The following is an 18,492-nucleotide window of genomic DNA, read 5'->3' as shown; positions in this document are numbered from 1 at the left end:
TTTTTAATATTCTGATTTAAATAGTTATAAATCTTCCCCGAAAATTATTTCTGGCTACACCCCTGGTGTATTGTACAAGGTTAGAAAGTTAGATATATGGTCGAAATCAAATCAAATCAGTTCGAACAAAGAGTTGTAGAGTTAGAAAAACCTAGTTCCTCAACAGCACCGAAAAATGAAAATATTGAACATTACATAGAAAGGTAAGAAATTTTACCAATTTGAACAGTAAAATTATAGAATATTATGAAACGAAATTTTTTAAATTTATATAAATACACATTAATATTATTTTCATAGAGTATAAAGTCTTTTTTCTCTCACAAAGAATATAATTTTATTGGCCTTTAAAAATTCACAACTTAATTTTGAGGTAATAATTTTTCTATTATAGACATAATAATAAATGAAAATTTTTAATTATATTTAATTACAAATATATAATTAAATAAATAATCAAAAAATTTAACAATAATTTTAAATTTTATTTATTTTTTTATGTACACAGTTTATAAAATTATATTAATACGATTAGCTACGACTACATTTACCTGGGAATAAAAAATGGCTTAGAAAATGTAATAATTACACATGTTTCTCAGGAAGCTCAGATAAACGTTCAAGTTCACATTGATGGGATGTCAGTGTACACCAATTCCAAAGGACAATTGTGGCCAATATCCTTAAAAGTGGATCATAAGGATTATAAATGTTCCCCGTTTGTGGCAGCTCTTTATTATGGCACCTCTAAACCTAAAAATGTTGAAGAATATTTAAAAGATTTTGTTGATGAAGCAAGAGACTACACTGCCAATGGAACAACATGCCAATGGTCAACATTATCTGTTTAAAATAAAGGCTATTGTTGCAGATTTTCCAGCGAGGACTTTTGCAAAATGTACCAAGGGTCCAAATGGATTTTCGGCTTGCGAAAGGTGTAATATTGTAGGATGTACTGTTCATCGAAAAAGAGTATATCCAGAAGTAAATTGCAAAAAACGGACGAAGGCATCATTTATTTCTCGAGAAGATAAAGAACATCAGCCGACGGATTGCGAATCACCACTTTTGAAAATTCCGATTGATCTAATCAAAGATTTTTTTCTAGAAATCATGCATCTGGTGGTTTTAATTCTTGAAAAAGCTTTGATGAATAATTGGCTTGTAAAAAAGAATCCACACAAATTGCAAACAGACAAGGTTGATATCTTCAGGACTTTAATGAATGATATTTTTCGATTTGTTCCCAGCGAATTTCAACGTAAAAATTTCGACATTGATTACTTTTCTCAATGGAAAGCAACTCAACTTTCATTTCTGATTTTGTATGCTAGACCTGTCATTTTGAAGTATATTTTACCAAAAGATCTTTACGATCACTTTCTTCTCCTAAATGCTGCTTGCCGAATCATATGCAGTGCAGAATTGGCTGTTCCTTATCACAAAATTGGTCACGATTTTCTTGTGAAATTTTTCATTTTAAAGCCAAGTTTTTATGGCGAAGCTTGCCAAGTAATGCATGCACACAGTTTAATCCACTTAAACGAAGACGTGCAGTATTTTTAGGTACCGCTTACTGAAATTTCTGCTTTTTGGGGAGAAAATTTTATAGGTCAATTTAAAAAACTCGTCACTGGATACGCTAAGCCTCTGGCTCAAATTGTTAATCGTGTGACAGTTATGAACAAAAGAGAAGAGCAAAAAATTAGAAAAAAGAAAATTCTAAGTGAATGTGTTCTCGAAAAACCATTAACCATTTCTATCAGAAATGATGTTCGAATGGTTAATGTGGGGTCCATAGCCTATAAAGAAGTTACCATCGAAACCAAAAAACCAAACAACTTTGTTCATTTGCAGGACAACCGATTTCTTTTAATTAAAAAATATTCATCAATAAAAAATCGAACGTTAGTACTGCAAGAACAGAAGAAATTTTTATTGAGGGATATTGCGACTCTGGCAGCAAGAACTTGTTTGAAAATCCCTGTCCATCTTCAGAAATCGGAATTTTCTCTTTAATAGACTTTAAAACTGATTTACAATGTTTTAATCTTAATGATGTAAAAGAAAAGTGTTTACTTGTAAAAGTTTATGGAAATTATTCTGCAGTTTCTCTGATACATTCTTAAAACATTAAAATCTTGATTTTTGAATTTTATATCAGTTCCTTAAGCAATTATCTTTTTTTTTAAAGCGAATTTTTGTACACAATTATTAAATGCAAATAAATTTAATACATTGAATTTATAGAAACTTTTTTTATTTTATTTATCAATTGTATACATTAAATGTTAATAAACAAAGTAATTAAATTGTATATCATTAGAGATGGAAAAGTATTTTTTGCATTATAGATAAATACCGATTTTATAAAAATTTTATAACAAAATTCTAGTGATTAATTTTTTACATTTTATGAAATAAATTTTACGTCAAATATATCTATTATTTATTTTTACATCTCCAAAGATATTAACATGTTTTTACACGAAATTTCACATTTTTAAATAAACATTAAATACGTTAAATAGTTAAATAAAATAGTAATACTGAATATTCTGCAAAATCTTAACTACGAAAATTTGGTTAATATAAAGTCTTTTCATTTTTTAATACATTATAAATAATGTATATATGTATGTAATGTACCTATAATAATAATAGTAATAAAAGTAATAACACATTATAAAGTCTTTGTGATCAACTGTTAGCATATTATATAACGGAAAAATATCTCGGCCTAGTTTTTCAATGGCATTGAGTAATTGAACGACTGTTTAAAAACCGAAAAAATTGTTATTTGACGAGTTTAAATCACATTTTCCAGAATATTAATTGAGTGTAGTTTGCAGAAATAATAATTATGCTTTGAATAATTTTGCAGAATATTTTTGTGATTCTTTATTCACTGCAGTCTCGCTTTTTTTGCTTACTGTTTTAAAAAATTGAAATCTTGGATTAAAGCAGATCAAAATATGAAGACTCAACCAAATGCAAAAAAATTATAATCTTTTAAATATTGCTTTAAAACGCATAAGATATAAACTGAAAAAATAAAATATTCTTAAGCATATTTATCATACTTTTTTAAGCAGATTGTACATCTTCTTTTGATTGCTATTGCTGAGATAATAATGTCCCCGCATACTGGATAATATTCATCGACTGATTCGGAAATCGATGAATCATGACGCCTGTTTAGAAATTAAAACAGAAAACACAAAATAATATAAGAATATAATCAGTCAAGATAAAATTATGATAATTTTAATTTAATAGTTACTTTGTAAGCAGTGGAAACTTTTTGTTTGACTAAAATTTCGTTTCTGAGACATTTTTGTTTGCCTTCCTTGTCCACAGTACAGCTTTTGAATATTTTTATGTATGAGGTTTGATAATATTCTTTTGCAAGAATCTTTCCATGTATCACCATCAGAGATCCAAACAGAAAACAATGCAACCTAAAAGATAATTTTTTTAAATTTGATTCAATTTTGATTTTGAAAAAAAGATAACTGGTCAAATTACCATTTCAGAATAATAATTATTATACTTACCAGTACCTTCTGTTTCTCTTCACTGGTGTACTCGATAATTTTACCATTTTCATCCTTCTTTCCTACATTTGTAGACTGCAAAGATTTTTCGAATTCCAAAAATTTCGAGTCTTTGTTAAATGGGAAAGTTACTTGCAGAATAGCCATAATTCCAGTCCTTTTTTCAAGTTCGGCATTCACAGCATTTTGATTATAGTAATTATTATTGGCGAAAAGCGTTGATAACACAGCCCCACAAAAAAAAGTGTCATGTACTTTTGACCGGAATACCCTAACCCTATGTATTTTGACGCGCTGAACACGAATCCGAAGTCCGTTTTGCTCCATCACGTCAGCATTTTTTTCTATCCTCAAAAAACATGTCGGATTTTGAGAAGTAGGCGATTTTTTTAAAAATTGATGTATTAACTTCAAACTTGGTATCTGGGGGTTTTTTGTGTCGCTGATTACGAATCTGAAGTTAGATTTTCAAAATCAAAAATGGCAGATCCAATATGGCGGACGAATTTTGAAAAAATTTTAAGATTTACTTCAAACTTGGTATCTAGGGGTTTTTTGGGTCGCTGATTACGAATCTGACGTCAGATTTCCGAATTTCGATATGTCTGATTCAATATTAAGGAATTATGTTTAAAAAATTGTCAGATTATTATGAAATTTCGTATCTACAGGTTTTCTAAGTTGCTGACAAGTAACACTAGGGAAGTGCCATACGCCGATTTTTCTGAAACTTGGCAGTTTTGTAGTTTTTTGAAAACAATTTGACACGTATGTTTTGTTTTTCCCCAAAAGCTGATTTATGGAGGGGAAATACCCCTTGAATTTTTTTTGGTAGGGGGACATTATTTTACGAAATTTTTCAAAAATTAATGTGCAATAGTGTATCTGGGGGTTTTTTGTGTCACTGATTACGAATCTGATGTCAGATTTCAAAAATTCAAAATGGCATATCCAACATGGACTTCTATCGGCCACATTAGATACGCCATTATCAATTTTTGAAAACTGACATCAGATTCGTAATCAGCGACCCAAAAAACCCCTAGATACCAAGTTTGAAGGAAATCTTAAAATTTTTTCAAAATTCGTCCGCCATATTGGATCCGCCATTTTTGATTTTGAAAATCTAACTTCAGATTCGTAATCAGCGACACAAAAAACCCCCAGATACCAAGTTTGAAGTTAATACATCAATTTTTAAAAAAATCGCCTACTTCTCAAAATCCGACATGTTTTTTGAGGTTAGAAAAAAATCCTGACGTGATGGAGCAAAACGGACTTCGGATTCGTGTTCAGCGCGTCAAAATACATAGGGTTAGGGTATTCCGGTCAAAAGTACATGACACTTTTTTTTGTGGGGCTGTGTAATTGTTTTAAAAAGTGACTTGTGTCGAATTGAATGTTTCTTCTAGATTTTTTCATTTCATAAATTAAAGTTGTTTGTAAATCGAGGAGTTTCAATTCGATAAAACGAGCCATATCTAAAATAAATTCAATAAATATTCAATCTTGATTTTCTGCATTTGATATAAGGAAAGGTTATTTTAAAATTCTATGGTTACCTTTAGCACGTGGATCCACTCTATCATAGATTTAAGTAATTTCATCGATGGCTTTTCCGATTGGGATTTCAGGAGGATTCGTTGGTCCATATTTTTTTAAATTTTCATGTGTTTTTCTAATAACGTTGACAGTTTCACTTTCTTCAGATATGACATGTTCCTTCTCCTTGATCGTAGTTAATTGTTGATCACGAATATGTGTTTCATTTTTTTTGTCAAAACTGTCACTCTCTAAAGGGTTTTTTTATTTCCATCTATTTTTTCGCTTTTTACGCCTACTTTTCTCTCGTTCAAAAAAACTTATTGTTTTCAGCTCTTATTTAAAATCGGATCTTACTTGAAGAATTCATAGAAATTAGAGATTGATCATTTATCAAAGACCTTTGAGAAGGCAAAGGATTTTTCCCATTCCCTTTTAAAGCATCCACTTGCAAGGCTTACATAAAAAAAGAATTTTTTTATTAATTCTTTTTTAATAATTGAAGAAAATAAAAATAATTAAATTTACTTACAATTACATCGCTTTGTTTTATTTGATTTTGTCGGCAATGGTATTCTTATTAAATATTGACTGAGATTGTTGCATTAAGTTTCTGGCTTCTGACCTTGATAATATTCACTTTTTCGTTTAGGCATATCGGGTTCAGTCGATTCTAAATCATTAAATTGCTTATACGAACGTTTAAGTCGACGTGTGCCTTGTTCATAATTATCTACAAATACAACATTACGAATATATTACTTAAATTTTTCAATTAAAAATATAAATTTTTACCTGCATGACATAGAATCTCTATATTTGAGTATTCTATACACTCAGACTCAGGCGATTTCTTTTCTTTGCACCAAATGTGGACTTTCGACCAATCTTTTTTCTCTGGATACAAACAGACTACGTTTCCTTCTGCAGTTGTATAAGTCCATATGGTTGGAATCAATTCAACAGTTCTTTTTCCATTTGTAATTTCACTTTCAAATAAAACTACACAATAATCATGCGCCATCGTTAATCAATGAACTGTGTTGAACAAAAATATATTTAAAATTAATCATTAAATACTATTTGACCACGCTGTTTATAAACGAAAATTAAGGTTAACCCTCGGAGCACATACTGGGTCACACAGACCCTGTCATTAATTTCAATGAAGTGTAATTTGAAAAGTCGGCAATACAACACGAACCTAAGGCCATATAGTGGTAACTAACTAATAAGGAATAATAAGTAACATGATAATCCAAAGAAAATAATAAAATACTAGTAAATATGTTATTAAAAAAGTATAGTTTTAAAAAGTTATGTCGAAAATCACATTTTTATCGTCTTAAAAGTTACCTTCGTTAAACTACAAAATAAATACCTTTTTTAAAATATAAAATAAGGTGGTATTTTTTCCCTTATTCTAACACACTTCGAGAATATAAATCCCAATTTTTAGCTTAAAATATTAAAAATTACAAAAGTTACATTTTTTTTTAAATTCAATTTTTTCTTTTTAATTAGTTAACTTCACGAATTTTTTTTCAATATGCAAATAATTTAATAATATTTCTAAACTGCATATTCTTATTTTACAAGGTTCAATGAATAAAAAAATATTTTTTTTGTGTTGATCAGTCTAATAGTTCAAAAATGGGGGAGTTTTGTAAAGTAAACAGGGTCACAGCGACCCAGACTGTGCTACTTGTTCGAAAAAAGAGGTGTGTGCTCCGAGGGTTAAGTCAGAAAGGATCATAATAATTACAATTTCAAGTTCATGTCAAGTATTAAATTAGGTTAAAAAGGTAAAATAAAGATACATATTCTAATATAAATCAAATAATGAATATTTACATTATCTTTTTTTGGAAAGCACTAAATATTTTGAAGAAAAAATTCAACACATTTTTCGACCATGCTTAGCGGAAATGCAACCTATACTAAAAATTCGACAACAGCTGACCGGCGGACCCGAAACTGGAAGCAACTGCGCATGATTGGTTGCAATGTCACGTGATTATTCAGGACTGTAAGTGCTTGAGTCATTTCTATCGTCGGTCAGCGAATCAGCGTGGCCGTGTGACTAGTGAACGATACTTGCGAGCGTAGGGCCGTGGGCTCGATCCCCCCTTCGTGCGATAATTTTAATTCTTAGGTTAAGCGTTTATATGTACTAAAATTGTAAATTAATCTTAAGACTGAGTCAGGTTATATGAAGTGGCCCCCTGTTTTTCCAACTTTCATAAAAATTAAAAGTAAATGTATTTTCTTGTAGTATTAATAGTATTTAATGATATCCCAAAACGGTATTAAAAAATTTTTTAAATTAAAAAAGTTATAAACAATTTAAGTTTTATAGACGATATTTTTTAAAAATTCACAGTTTTTTAAGTTTACATTGAAAAAATATTTTATGACCGGGATTTTATTATTAAATATATGGACTTTTATAGAAGTAATGTTAATGTAAAAAATATTATTTTTTAATTAAAAATTGGGTACTTTTTTATAAACAAATAGAGATATTTTAGTGTTCCAAAACAAAAAATAAATTTTTTCTTTTATATTATCAGTCTTCAAACCCTCCAGAAGAAGTACGAAAAAAAAATTTCAGTACCGACCTTGCCCCGACCCGATTTCCTGTTCTGGCCCCGGGTTAGTAAATTTCTATGGGCCCGACCAGAGTCGGGCCTGGTTGCCATTGTAATGAATGTAATGATAAAATAAGTGTTGGACTAGCTCGCCGGATCAGGGTTCGTTTTTAAACAACGATATTACAATAAAAATTACAGACACAATTCGAAAAATAACGTTTATTCACAAAAAAGGACAACATAACCTAAAAATTACTTACTTACAACGCGATTACAAAAAGTACGATATAAAACGATTTTACAAAAAGAATATACGATGAGAACAATTTATATACAAAACGATATAAAAATATGGATTACATTACTCTACGCTACGTTACTTTACTTTACGTTCCCTACGTCGGAGGAACGGAAGCGACGACGAACAACTACGCCAGGGGTTACGTACAGAACGGGAACTCAAAAATGCTGCTTCGTGTCTTCAACGGGAAATGCCTCGTTGAGACGAGAGAAATGCTCTCATATGATACGTCAGAGTAATGCTCCATAATACTTGGGAAATCCCGCTCTCCGACTCTGTGAACCACAAGAGTCTCGATTTCCTGCGGGAGTGCAGCTTATATAGCCGATCGGTGGCCGGGACACTTGCGAGAGAGCTCGACGGTATAGCTCTCGCGGCGCGATCGGGTACTACGACATACTTTACAGTCGGTAACATTTTATCGACATGGGGTATATATTTTTATCGACGTGGGGCAAGTATTTGTTACAAATATTTTCTCGCGAATTTACAAACAATCTTTACACCATAATTAAAACAAGCGAACCACATTACACTCGTATTGGTGCGAGGATATTCCAAAGACAATAGCTGTCGTCATCCTCGTATACGTCGAATATTCCAAAGACAATAGCTGTCGTCATCCTCGTGTACGTCGATAAAGAGGATATCCTGAGACGGTAGTGGTTGGATGCCGAAATTATTATCAAAAGATCAAAGAAACAATATAACAGCTTTACAGTTTTACTCATTTAAAATTAGTGTTAGAGATGATGATGTAAAAATTGAAGGTGCAAGATTATATTTTATAAAGAAACAACAACATATCTTGAGAACTGAATTATACTCTGGATTAATGGATTATTTACATAAGAGAAAAGAAGAGAAGAAAATTGTTCAAATTCGTAAAATGTTTATATTGCCATCTAGTTTTGTTGGAAGCTCTAGAGCATTACAACAAACTTTTAGTGATGCAATTTGTTTAGTTCAAAAATATGGTAAACCTGATTTGTTTATAACTATGACATGTAATCCTAAATGGAAAGAAATTACTGATAATATTAAAAAAATGAAGATGTAATAAATAGGCCAGATATAGTTGAAAGAGTATTTAAACAGAAAGTAAAAGAATAGCTTCATAAAATTACTGTGAAAGAAATATTTGGTACTTGTATTGCTTACACATATGTAATAGAATTTCAGAAGAGAGGATTACCGCATATTTACTTATTACTATATTTACATATAGATGACAAAATAAGAACAACATACGATGTCGACAACTTTATTTCAGCAGAAATACCTGGTGAAATAACTAATCCACGTTTATTTAATTTAGTAAAGCAATTTATGATTCATGGACCATGTGGAAAACAGAACTTAACTTCTCCTTGTTTGAACATAAATACAAACAAGTGCACTAAAAATTATTCCAAACAATTTAATGATAATACAGAATTTAATAATAAAAGGCTGCGCTAAAAATTATCGGCTGCGCCTATCAAAAGTTAAAAAAATACAAAGCTACGCTGAACAAGAGCGGCTGCACCTTTTAAAAATTTTAATAAAAAATAAATGGTTGCGCTCAGAAACATCGGCTGCGCTTTACAAACAAATATACATATAAAATGGCTGCGCTGGAAAATCGCAGCTGCGCCTAAAATCAATGTCGTAAAAAACACTTAAATATTAATTTTTCTAGGCAGGTTACTTTTAGTTAATTAATTACTTTTCATAATACCATTATGTAAATTTTTTATACTAATAAAAAAACAGTTTCTAAATGAAATTAATAATTAGTACTTTTACTTCATTAATTACTGTTCATACATTTATTGTTTTTTTTTAATAATAAAACCACAATATTTAAATGAATTTCATAAATAGTATTTATTTTCTACCTTTTCAATCCGAAGACAAAAAAGACAGAAAACGATGTAATATTAAATACAAGTTTCATAATAGAAATTTTTGCAAAATTCATGCAAATAACTTAAAAAAAAAAAAATTTGGCATTTTTTTTTGAATAGACATGTATGTAAGGCATGTGATTTCAAATTTTGAAGGAAAACTGTAGATAACTTCAAAAAGAAAACGAAAAATTTGTTTTTGGTGTCGGTTGGTGTCGGTCGTTTTAGAACTTAATATAATAAGAAGGATATGAGGGAAATTGAATATCGCCATAACTTTGTGAAAAAAATTTTTTTTTAGCTGAGATTTAAAATAGTGACGTATTTTATGTTTTATTATCGTAAAAAAATAAAAAATTGCAAAAAATTGCAAAAAATTTTTTTTGCAAAAAATCGCGCAAAAAAAAATTTGGCATTTTTTTTTGAATAGACATGTATGTAAGGCATGTGATTTCAAATTTTGAAGGAAAACTGTAAATAACTTCAAAAAGAAAACGAAAAATTTGTTTTTGGTGTCGGTCGTTTTAGAACTTAATATAATAAGAAGGATATGAGGGAAATTGAATATCGCCATAACTTTGTGAAAAAAATTTTTTTTTAGCTGAGATTTAAAATAGTGACGTATTTTATGTTTTATTATCGTAAAAAAATAAAAAATTGCAAAAAATTGCAAAAAAATTTTTTTGCAAAAAATCGCGCAAAAAAAATTTGGCATTTTTTTTGAATAGACATGTATGTAAGGCATGTGATTTCAAATTTTGAAGGAAAACTGTAAATAACTTCAAAAAGAAAACGAAAAATTTGTTTTTGGTGTCGGTCGGTGTCGGTCGTTTTAGAACTTAATATAATAAGAAGGATATGAGGGAAATTGAATATAGCCATAACTTTGTGAAAAAAATTTTTTTTTAGCTGAGATATAAAATAGTGACGTATTTTATGTTTTATTATCGTAAAAAAATAAAAAATTGCAAAAAATTGCAAAAAAATTTTTTTGCAAAAAATCGCGCAAAAAAAAATTTGGCATTTTTTTTTGAATAGACATGTATGTAAGGCATGTGATTTCAAATTTTGAAGGAAAACTGTAAATAACTTCAAAAAGAAAACGAAAAATTTGTTTTTGGTGTCGGTCGGTGTCGGTCGTTTTAGAACTTAATATAATAAGAAGAATATGAGGGAAATTGAATATCGCCATAACTTTGTGAAAAAAATTTTTTTTTAGCTAAGATTTAAAATAGTGACGTATTTTATGTTTTATTATCGTAAAAAAATAAAAAATTGCAAAAAATTGCAAAAAATTTTTTTTGCAAAAAATCGCGCAAAAAAAATTTGGCATTTTTTTTTGAATAGACATGTATGTAAGGCATGTGATTTCAAATTTTGAAGGAAAACTGTAAATAACTTCAAAATGAAAACGAAAAATTTGTTTTTGGTGTCGGTCGGTGTCGGTCGTTTTAGAACTTAATATAATAAGAAGGATATGAGGGAAATTGAATATCGCCATAACTTTGTGAAAAAAAAATTTTTTTTAGCTGAGATTTAAAATAGTGACGTATTTTATGTTTTATTATCGTAAAAAAATAAAAAATTGCAAAAAATTGCAAAAAATTTTTTTTGCATAAAATCGCGCAAAAAAAAATTTGGCATTTTTTTTTGAATAGACATGTATGTAAGGCATGTGATTTCAAATTTTGAAGGAAAACTGTAAATAACTTCAAAAAGAAAACGAAAAATTTGTTTTTGGTGTCGGTCGTTTTAGAACTTAATATAATAAGAAGGATATGAGGGAAATTGAATATCGCCATAACTTTGTGAAAAAAATTTTTTTTTAGCTGAGATTTAAAATAGTGACGTATTTTATGTTTTATTATCGTAAAAAAATAAAAAATTGCAAAAAATTGCAAAAAAATTTTTTTGCAAAAAATCGCGCAAAAAAAATTTGGCATTTTTTTTGAATAGACATGTATGTAAGGCATGTGATTTCAAATTTTGAAGGAAAACTGTAAATAACTTCAAAAAGAAAACGAAAAATTTGTTTTTGGTGTCGGTCGGTGTCGGTCGTTTTAGAACTTAATATAATAAGAAGGATATGAGGGAAATTGAATATAGCCATAACTTTGTGAAAAAAATTTTTTTTTAGCTGAGATATAAAATAGTGACGTATTTTATGTTTTATTATCGTAAAAAAATAAAAAATTGCAAAAAATTGCAAAAAAATTTTTTTGCAAAAAATCGCGCAAAAAAAAATTTGGCATTTTTTTTTGAATAGACATGTATGTAAGGCATGTGATTTCAAATTTTGAAGGAAAACTGTAAATAACTTCAAAAAGAAAACGAAAAATTTGTTTTTGGTGTCGGTCGGTGTCGGTCGTTTTAGAACTTAATATAATAAGAAGGATATGAGGGAAATTGAATATCGCCATAACTTTGTGAAAAAAATTTTTTTTTAGCTGAGATTTAAAATAGTGACGTATTTTATGTTTTATTATCGTAAAAAAATAAAAAATTGCAAAAAATTGCAAAAAATTTTTTTTGCAAAAAATCGCGCAAAAAAAAATTTGGCATTTTTTTTTTAATAGACATGTATGTAAGGCATGTGATTTCAAATTTCGAAGGAAAACTGTAAATAACTTCAAAAAGGAAACGAAAAATTTGTTTTTGGTGTCGGTCGGTGTCGGTCGTTTTAGAACTTAATATAATAAGAAGGATATGAGGGAAATTGAATATCGCCATAACTTTGTGAAAAAAATTTTTTTTTAGCTGAGATTTAAAATAGTGACGTATTTTATGTTTTATTATCGTAAAAAAATAAAAAATTGCAAAAAATTGCAAAAAATTTTTTTTGCAAAAAATCGCGCAAAAAAAAATTTGGCATTTTTTTTTGAATAGACATGTATGTAAGGCATGTGATTTCAAATTTTGAAGGAAAACTGTAAATAACTTCAAAAAGAAAACGAAAAATTTGTTTTTGGTGTCGGTCGTTTTAGAACTTAATATAATAAGAAGGATATGAGGGAAATTGAATATCGCCATAACTTTGTGAAAAAAAAATTTTTTTTAGCTGAGATTTAAAATAGTGACGTATTTTATGTTTTATTATCGTAAAAAAATAAAAAATTGCAAAAAATTGCAAAAAATTTTTTTTGCAAAAAATCGCGCAAAAAAAAATTTGGCATTTTTTTTTGAATAGACATGTATGTAAGGCATGTGATTTCAAATTTTGAAGGAAAACTGTAAATAACTTCAAAAAGAAAACGAAAAATTTGTTTTTGGTGTCGGTCGGTGTCGGTCGTTTTAGAACTTAATATAATAAGAAGGATATGAGGGAAATTGAATATCGCCATAACTTTGTGAAAAAAATTTTTTTTTAGCTGAGATTTAAAACAGTGACGTATTTTATGTTTTATTATCGTAAAAAAATAAAAAATTGCAAAAAATTGCAAAAAAATTTTTTTGCAAAAAATCGCGCAAAAAAAAATTTGGCATTTTTTTTTGAATAGACATGTATGTAAGGCATGTGATTTCAAATTTTGAAGGAAAACTGTAAATAACTTCAAAAAGAAAACGAAAAATTTGTTTTTGGTGTCGGTCGTTTTAGAACTTAATATAATAAGAAGGATATGAGGGAAATTGAATATCGCCATAACTTTGTGAAAAAAATTTTTTTTTAGCTGAGATTTAAAATAGTGACGTATTTTATGTTTTATTATCGTAAAAAAATAAAAAATTGCAAAAAATTTTTTTTGCAAAAAATCGCGCAAAAAAAAATTTGGCATTTTTTTTTGAATAGACATGTATGTAAGGCATGTGATTTCAAATTTTGAAGGAAAACTGTAAATAACTTCAAAAAGAAAACGAAAAATTTGTTTTTGGTGTCGGTCGGTGTCGGTCGTTTTAGAACTTAATATAATAAGAAGAATATGAGGGAAATTGAATATCGCCATAACTTTGTGAAAAAAATTTTTTTTTAGCTAAGATTTAAAATAGTGACGTATTTTATGTTTTATTATCGTAAAAAAATAAAAAATTGCAAAAAATTGCAAAAAATTTTTTTTGCAAAAAATCGCGCAAAAAAAATTTGGCATTTTTTTTTGAATAGACATGTATGTAAGGCATGTGATTTCAAATTTTGAAGGAAAACTGTAAATAACTTCAAAAAGAAAACGAAAAATTTGTTTTTGGTGTCGGTCGGTGTCGGTCGTTTTAGAACTTAATATAATAAGAAGGATATGAGGGAAATTGAATATCGCCATAACTTTGTGAAAAAAAAATTTTTTTTAGCTGAGATTTAAAATAGTGACGTATTTTATGTTTTATTATCGTAAAAAAATAAAAAATTGCAAAAAATTGCAAAAAGTTTTTTTTGCATAAAATCGCGCAAAAAAAAATTTGGCATTTTTTTTTGAATAGACATGTATGTAAGGCATGTGATTTCAAATTTTGAAGGAAAACTGTAAATAACTTCAAAAAGAAAACGAAAAATTTGTTTTTGGTGTCGGTCGGTGTCGGTCGTTTTAGAACTTAATATAATAAGAAGGATATGAGGGAAATTGAATATCGCCATAACTTTGTGAAAAAAATTTTTTTTTAGCTGAGATTTAAAATAGTGACGTATTTTATGTTTTATTATCGTAAAAAAATAAAAAATTGCAAAAAATTTTTTTTGCAAAAAATCGCGCAAAAAAAAATTTAGCATTTTTTTTTGAATAGACAAGTATGTAAGGCATGTGATTTCAAATTTTGAAGAAAAACTGTAAATAACTTCAAAAAGAAAACGAAAAATTTGTTTTTGGTGTCGGTCGTTTTAGAACTTAATATAATAAGAAGGATATGAGGGAAATTGAATATCGCCATAACTTTGTGAAAAAAATTTTTTTTTAGCTGAGATTTAAAATAGTGACGTATTTTATGTTTTATTATCGTAAAAAAATAAAAAATTGCAAAAAATTGCAAAAAAATTTTTTTGCAAAAAATCGCGCAAAAAAAAATTTGGCATTTTTTTTTGAATAGACATGTATGTAAGGCATGTGATTTCAAATTTTGAAGGAAAACTGTAAATAACTTCAAAAAGAAAACGAAAAATTTGTTTTTGGTGTCGGTCGGTGTCGGTCGTTTTAGAACTTAATATAATAAGAAGGATTTTTAAAAACTATTGAAAATAAATTTATAGCATTTTATGACATTTTCTACTCTCTAAATTTGAATTAGTAAAAATGTTTACTATTTTGAATTAGTGACTCGCTTTTTTTATGAATAAGAAAATTTTTACTAATTATTTGTAACTTTTACTAACAATTAGTAAAATTTTACTAATTCATGAGCAAAAAGTGAGTCACTAATTAAAGTTAACATTTTTACTAATTCAGATTTAGAGAGTAAACGAAACAATTATTCAAATAATTTTTTCAACTTTTATTTCATTTTCATTTTATAAGGTGTTTTTTCAAATTCATAAAATAAAATAATATTGATTAAATTTATTGTTATATTAATCAATTAGAGATAAATAATTATAATTTATTGAAAATTACAATTACTATAAAATCGGGCAAATTACACGGAGAAAATTTGAAAGCACTCAGTATTTTTTCTCACAGCACGGGCTACTGTGTAAACCAAAAAATTAAATTCCAGAGTTCTGAAAGTTCTCCACACAGCACTGAATGCTCCGCAGAAAATAATCACAACTTTTGTTGACAGTAATCAGAGTTTTGTTTTATATTAGTTGACAACAGATTATTCAGAGCTACGAATGTAGCAATAAATTCTTTGCTTGAAGTCGTGACTGCTGTTCTCACAGCTTTGAGTACTGTGTAGAATTATTGTTTAGAATTTAGAAAACAAAGGAACGTTTAACGTCAATTAAAAAGAAGATAGCCATGGTTATTTTTTCTTGTCAAATATTGATTTTAATTGGCATGTTTATAAACAGTTAATGAATAACAGAAATAAAGACTTTTAAAAAGTCTTTCTAAAAAGTATAGGTTTAAAAATTTTTTTTAGTTATATAGTAAATAAAGTTATTATATTATAATGAAATAATAAATAATTATTTTTAAAATAAATTATTATAGGTAAATTTTTATTATTTATTTGTATTTCACAAGTTTTGAGATTTTAAGATTTCTTAGCTAATATCAAATTACAACTTAATCTAAATTTACAGACAATTATGATTAAAAAATATTAAGTTTCAACATTATTATTTTAAATATTTATCTCTCGAAGTGTTCGAAGTACAAAAAATTTATTGTTTTATTGTTCTGAAAATGTAATTTAGGTTTTGTTTTTTTTTTGCGTTTGGGTTATTGTAATTTTTGGTGTTGGAATTTGATCCTTTGTAAAGTCCTATTCGTTTCATCACATGATGAGAAACTGCTGTTCAGTTTAAAAAATAAATAAATAATAAACTGATATACGCTCCTGTCAGTTTGAAAGAAATAATCTCTCGACTGGTCTGACATCTGACAGTTGATAAAAAAGGTTTACAACTGGGCTGATCTCTGACAGTTGATTAAAAAGGTTATCAACTGGGCTGATTTATTTGTCTGACAACTGAAATGAAAATATTTCAGTTGGGCTGAAAATAAAAAAATTAGAATAAGTAAATAAAATTTGAGAGTCAGAATGTAAATAGGGCTGACTCGGGTTTGTGGTGTTTTCTCTTTCTTGTTTTCAGTAATATTTCAAAATTGCGAACATCGAGCCGTTCCCAAAAGTCGGCTACCTGCTGCCTTTTCAGTAACAATGGGTCGTTACCTTCAAGACAGGGAGCGAGACTTAACGGCGCGTGAACAATGGAGGAAGGAAGGGGAAAAAAGGACGAAGATTTGAAGAGCAGAAAAGAAAAATATATTCAGTATTCGTTGAGATGTATTCACATAAACACCTTTGACACAAAATATAAGTAAACTAACTAAAGTTAAATTTAAACGTAATCGTTTTCTTTTGGACTAAACCCTTTGCCTAAAATCTCCTTCCATTGAAACATTGGTGCCGAAACCCGGGAATATCTCAAGTAACCGGAAAGTCATTCATAAGTGAGGCAGTCGGCTTTCAAATGAATCAGGCAAAAAGGAAATGTGTACGTCCAAGGAATAAGCAACCCGGGGATTGCGGTGACAACTTACATGGTGAGAGCCACGCGATCGGACAGGGATCACGAGCCGGAGAGCCCCTTGTTGGAGCCCATGGAGATTCTGGTTTGGATCCCCCTGGGGAAGGGACCTCGGAGAGGACGGAGCTGACTGGTCCTGGACCTGGAGGGACTGGTACTGATCGACGAAGTCAGAGAGGATCATTGCCCGTAGGAGCCGAATTGCGGACAACCGGATCTGGTGAGTCTTCGAGAAGCAGCCGGGTAGCTGAGGGATTCCGAGATTTGGGTGACTCTACTTATAGTAATTCTGTAACTTCATCTGGGTCAAGGAAAAGACGGTTGGTGGTCGCGGCGGCTGAGGAGAGAGCGAGTGTTAAAAGGGTCTTTTTAGCGGAAAGGGAAAGAATAGAACTTGAGTTAATAAACGAAAAATTTAATGCGACGCGCGAATTGGGGGAGGATGGGTCGGACAGGAATTCTTACACATCCCTTTATGGCAATCGAGGGGATAGGGCGAACTCAAACGTGAGACGCTGGGAAATGGATGTTTGGGAGAATCGCCCCGACCACTCTCAGCCCCCCTCACCTGTGGTGCCAGATTTGGAGTATCGTTCGGAACGATCCTTGCCCCTTGCCCATGCGGGGCCCAACTTCCAGGGTCGCCCCGAACGTTTCGTTGCATCTACGCCTGCGGGACCAAACTTAAGCACGGGGGTACCGAGGGGGGAACAGTAACCAATTAAACATTTCTACAGGGGAATTTACTAATGCACTAGTTTCAGCGATGAGGAAGCTGAGAGAACCCAGTACTGTTGCTGGGTGCAATCCTCAACACCTTATTAATAGGTTGACATATAAAAAGGGACTTCCTCAATTCTCTGGCGACTGCTTGGAGTGGCTCCGTTTTAAAAGAGCATTTGAGACTTCTTCCAATTTGGGGGGTTTCTCAGACACTGAAAACATAGCTCGTTTGTTTGAAGCCTTGAAAGGCGAGGCAAAGGATGCGGTAGACTCTCTAATGGTAACAGCCTGCTCCGCTCAAACAATCATGAAAACTCTCGAATTACGCTTCGGCAACGCGGATAGAATCACCGACAGAATAGTGACATAAATTAAAACCCTCCCACGAATGTATACGGCCAAAACGGACATTGTCAGCTTCGTGACTAAAGTTCGCAACTGCGTATCAGCAATGCAGTGTCTAAAACAAACCGGCCACCTTCACAACCCCGACCTACTAAAAGAAATAATTGCTAAGATGCCACCAGCGTTGATTTACGAATATAATAGATTCGTAAATGCTAATCCAAGTAACGAGCCAAGACTATTAATTCTATCAGAATTCCTATACAGGGAAGCGGAAATAGCATGCGTGGCAGGGACTTCGGGTAACGTGGGAAAAGCAACCAAAAATATCCTGACAACAGTTACAAATTCCGAGTCAGATACAACGCATCCAAATAAAAAGCCCAAACGAAAGGAATCCCCAGAAAGGAAATCTAAACAGAAAAAA

The sequence above is a fragment of the Leptopilina boulardi genome, unplaced genomic scaffold (assembly GCF_019393585.1).
Source record: "Leptopilina boulardi isolate dan_hultmark-lab unplaced genomic scaffold, ZJU_Lbou_2.1 LbouV2_324, whole genome shotgun sequence".
Lineage (NCBI taxonomy): Eukaryota > Metazoa > Arthropoda > Insecta > Hymenoptera > Figitidae > Leptopilina > Leptopilina boulardi.
The sequence above is the reverse complement of the archived record's forward strand: the minus strand, read 5'-3'. Positions refer to the sequence as shown.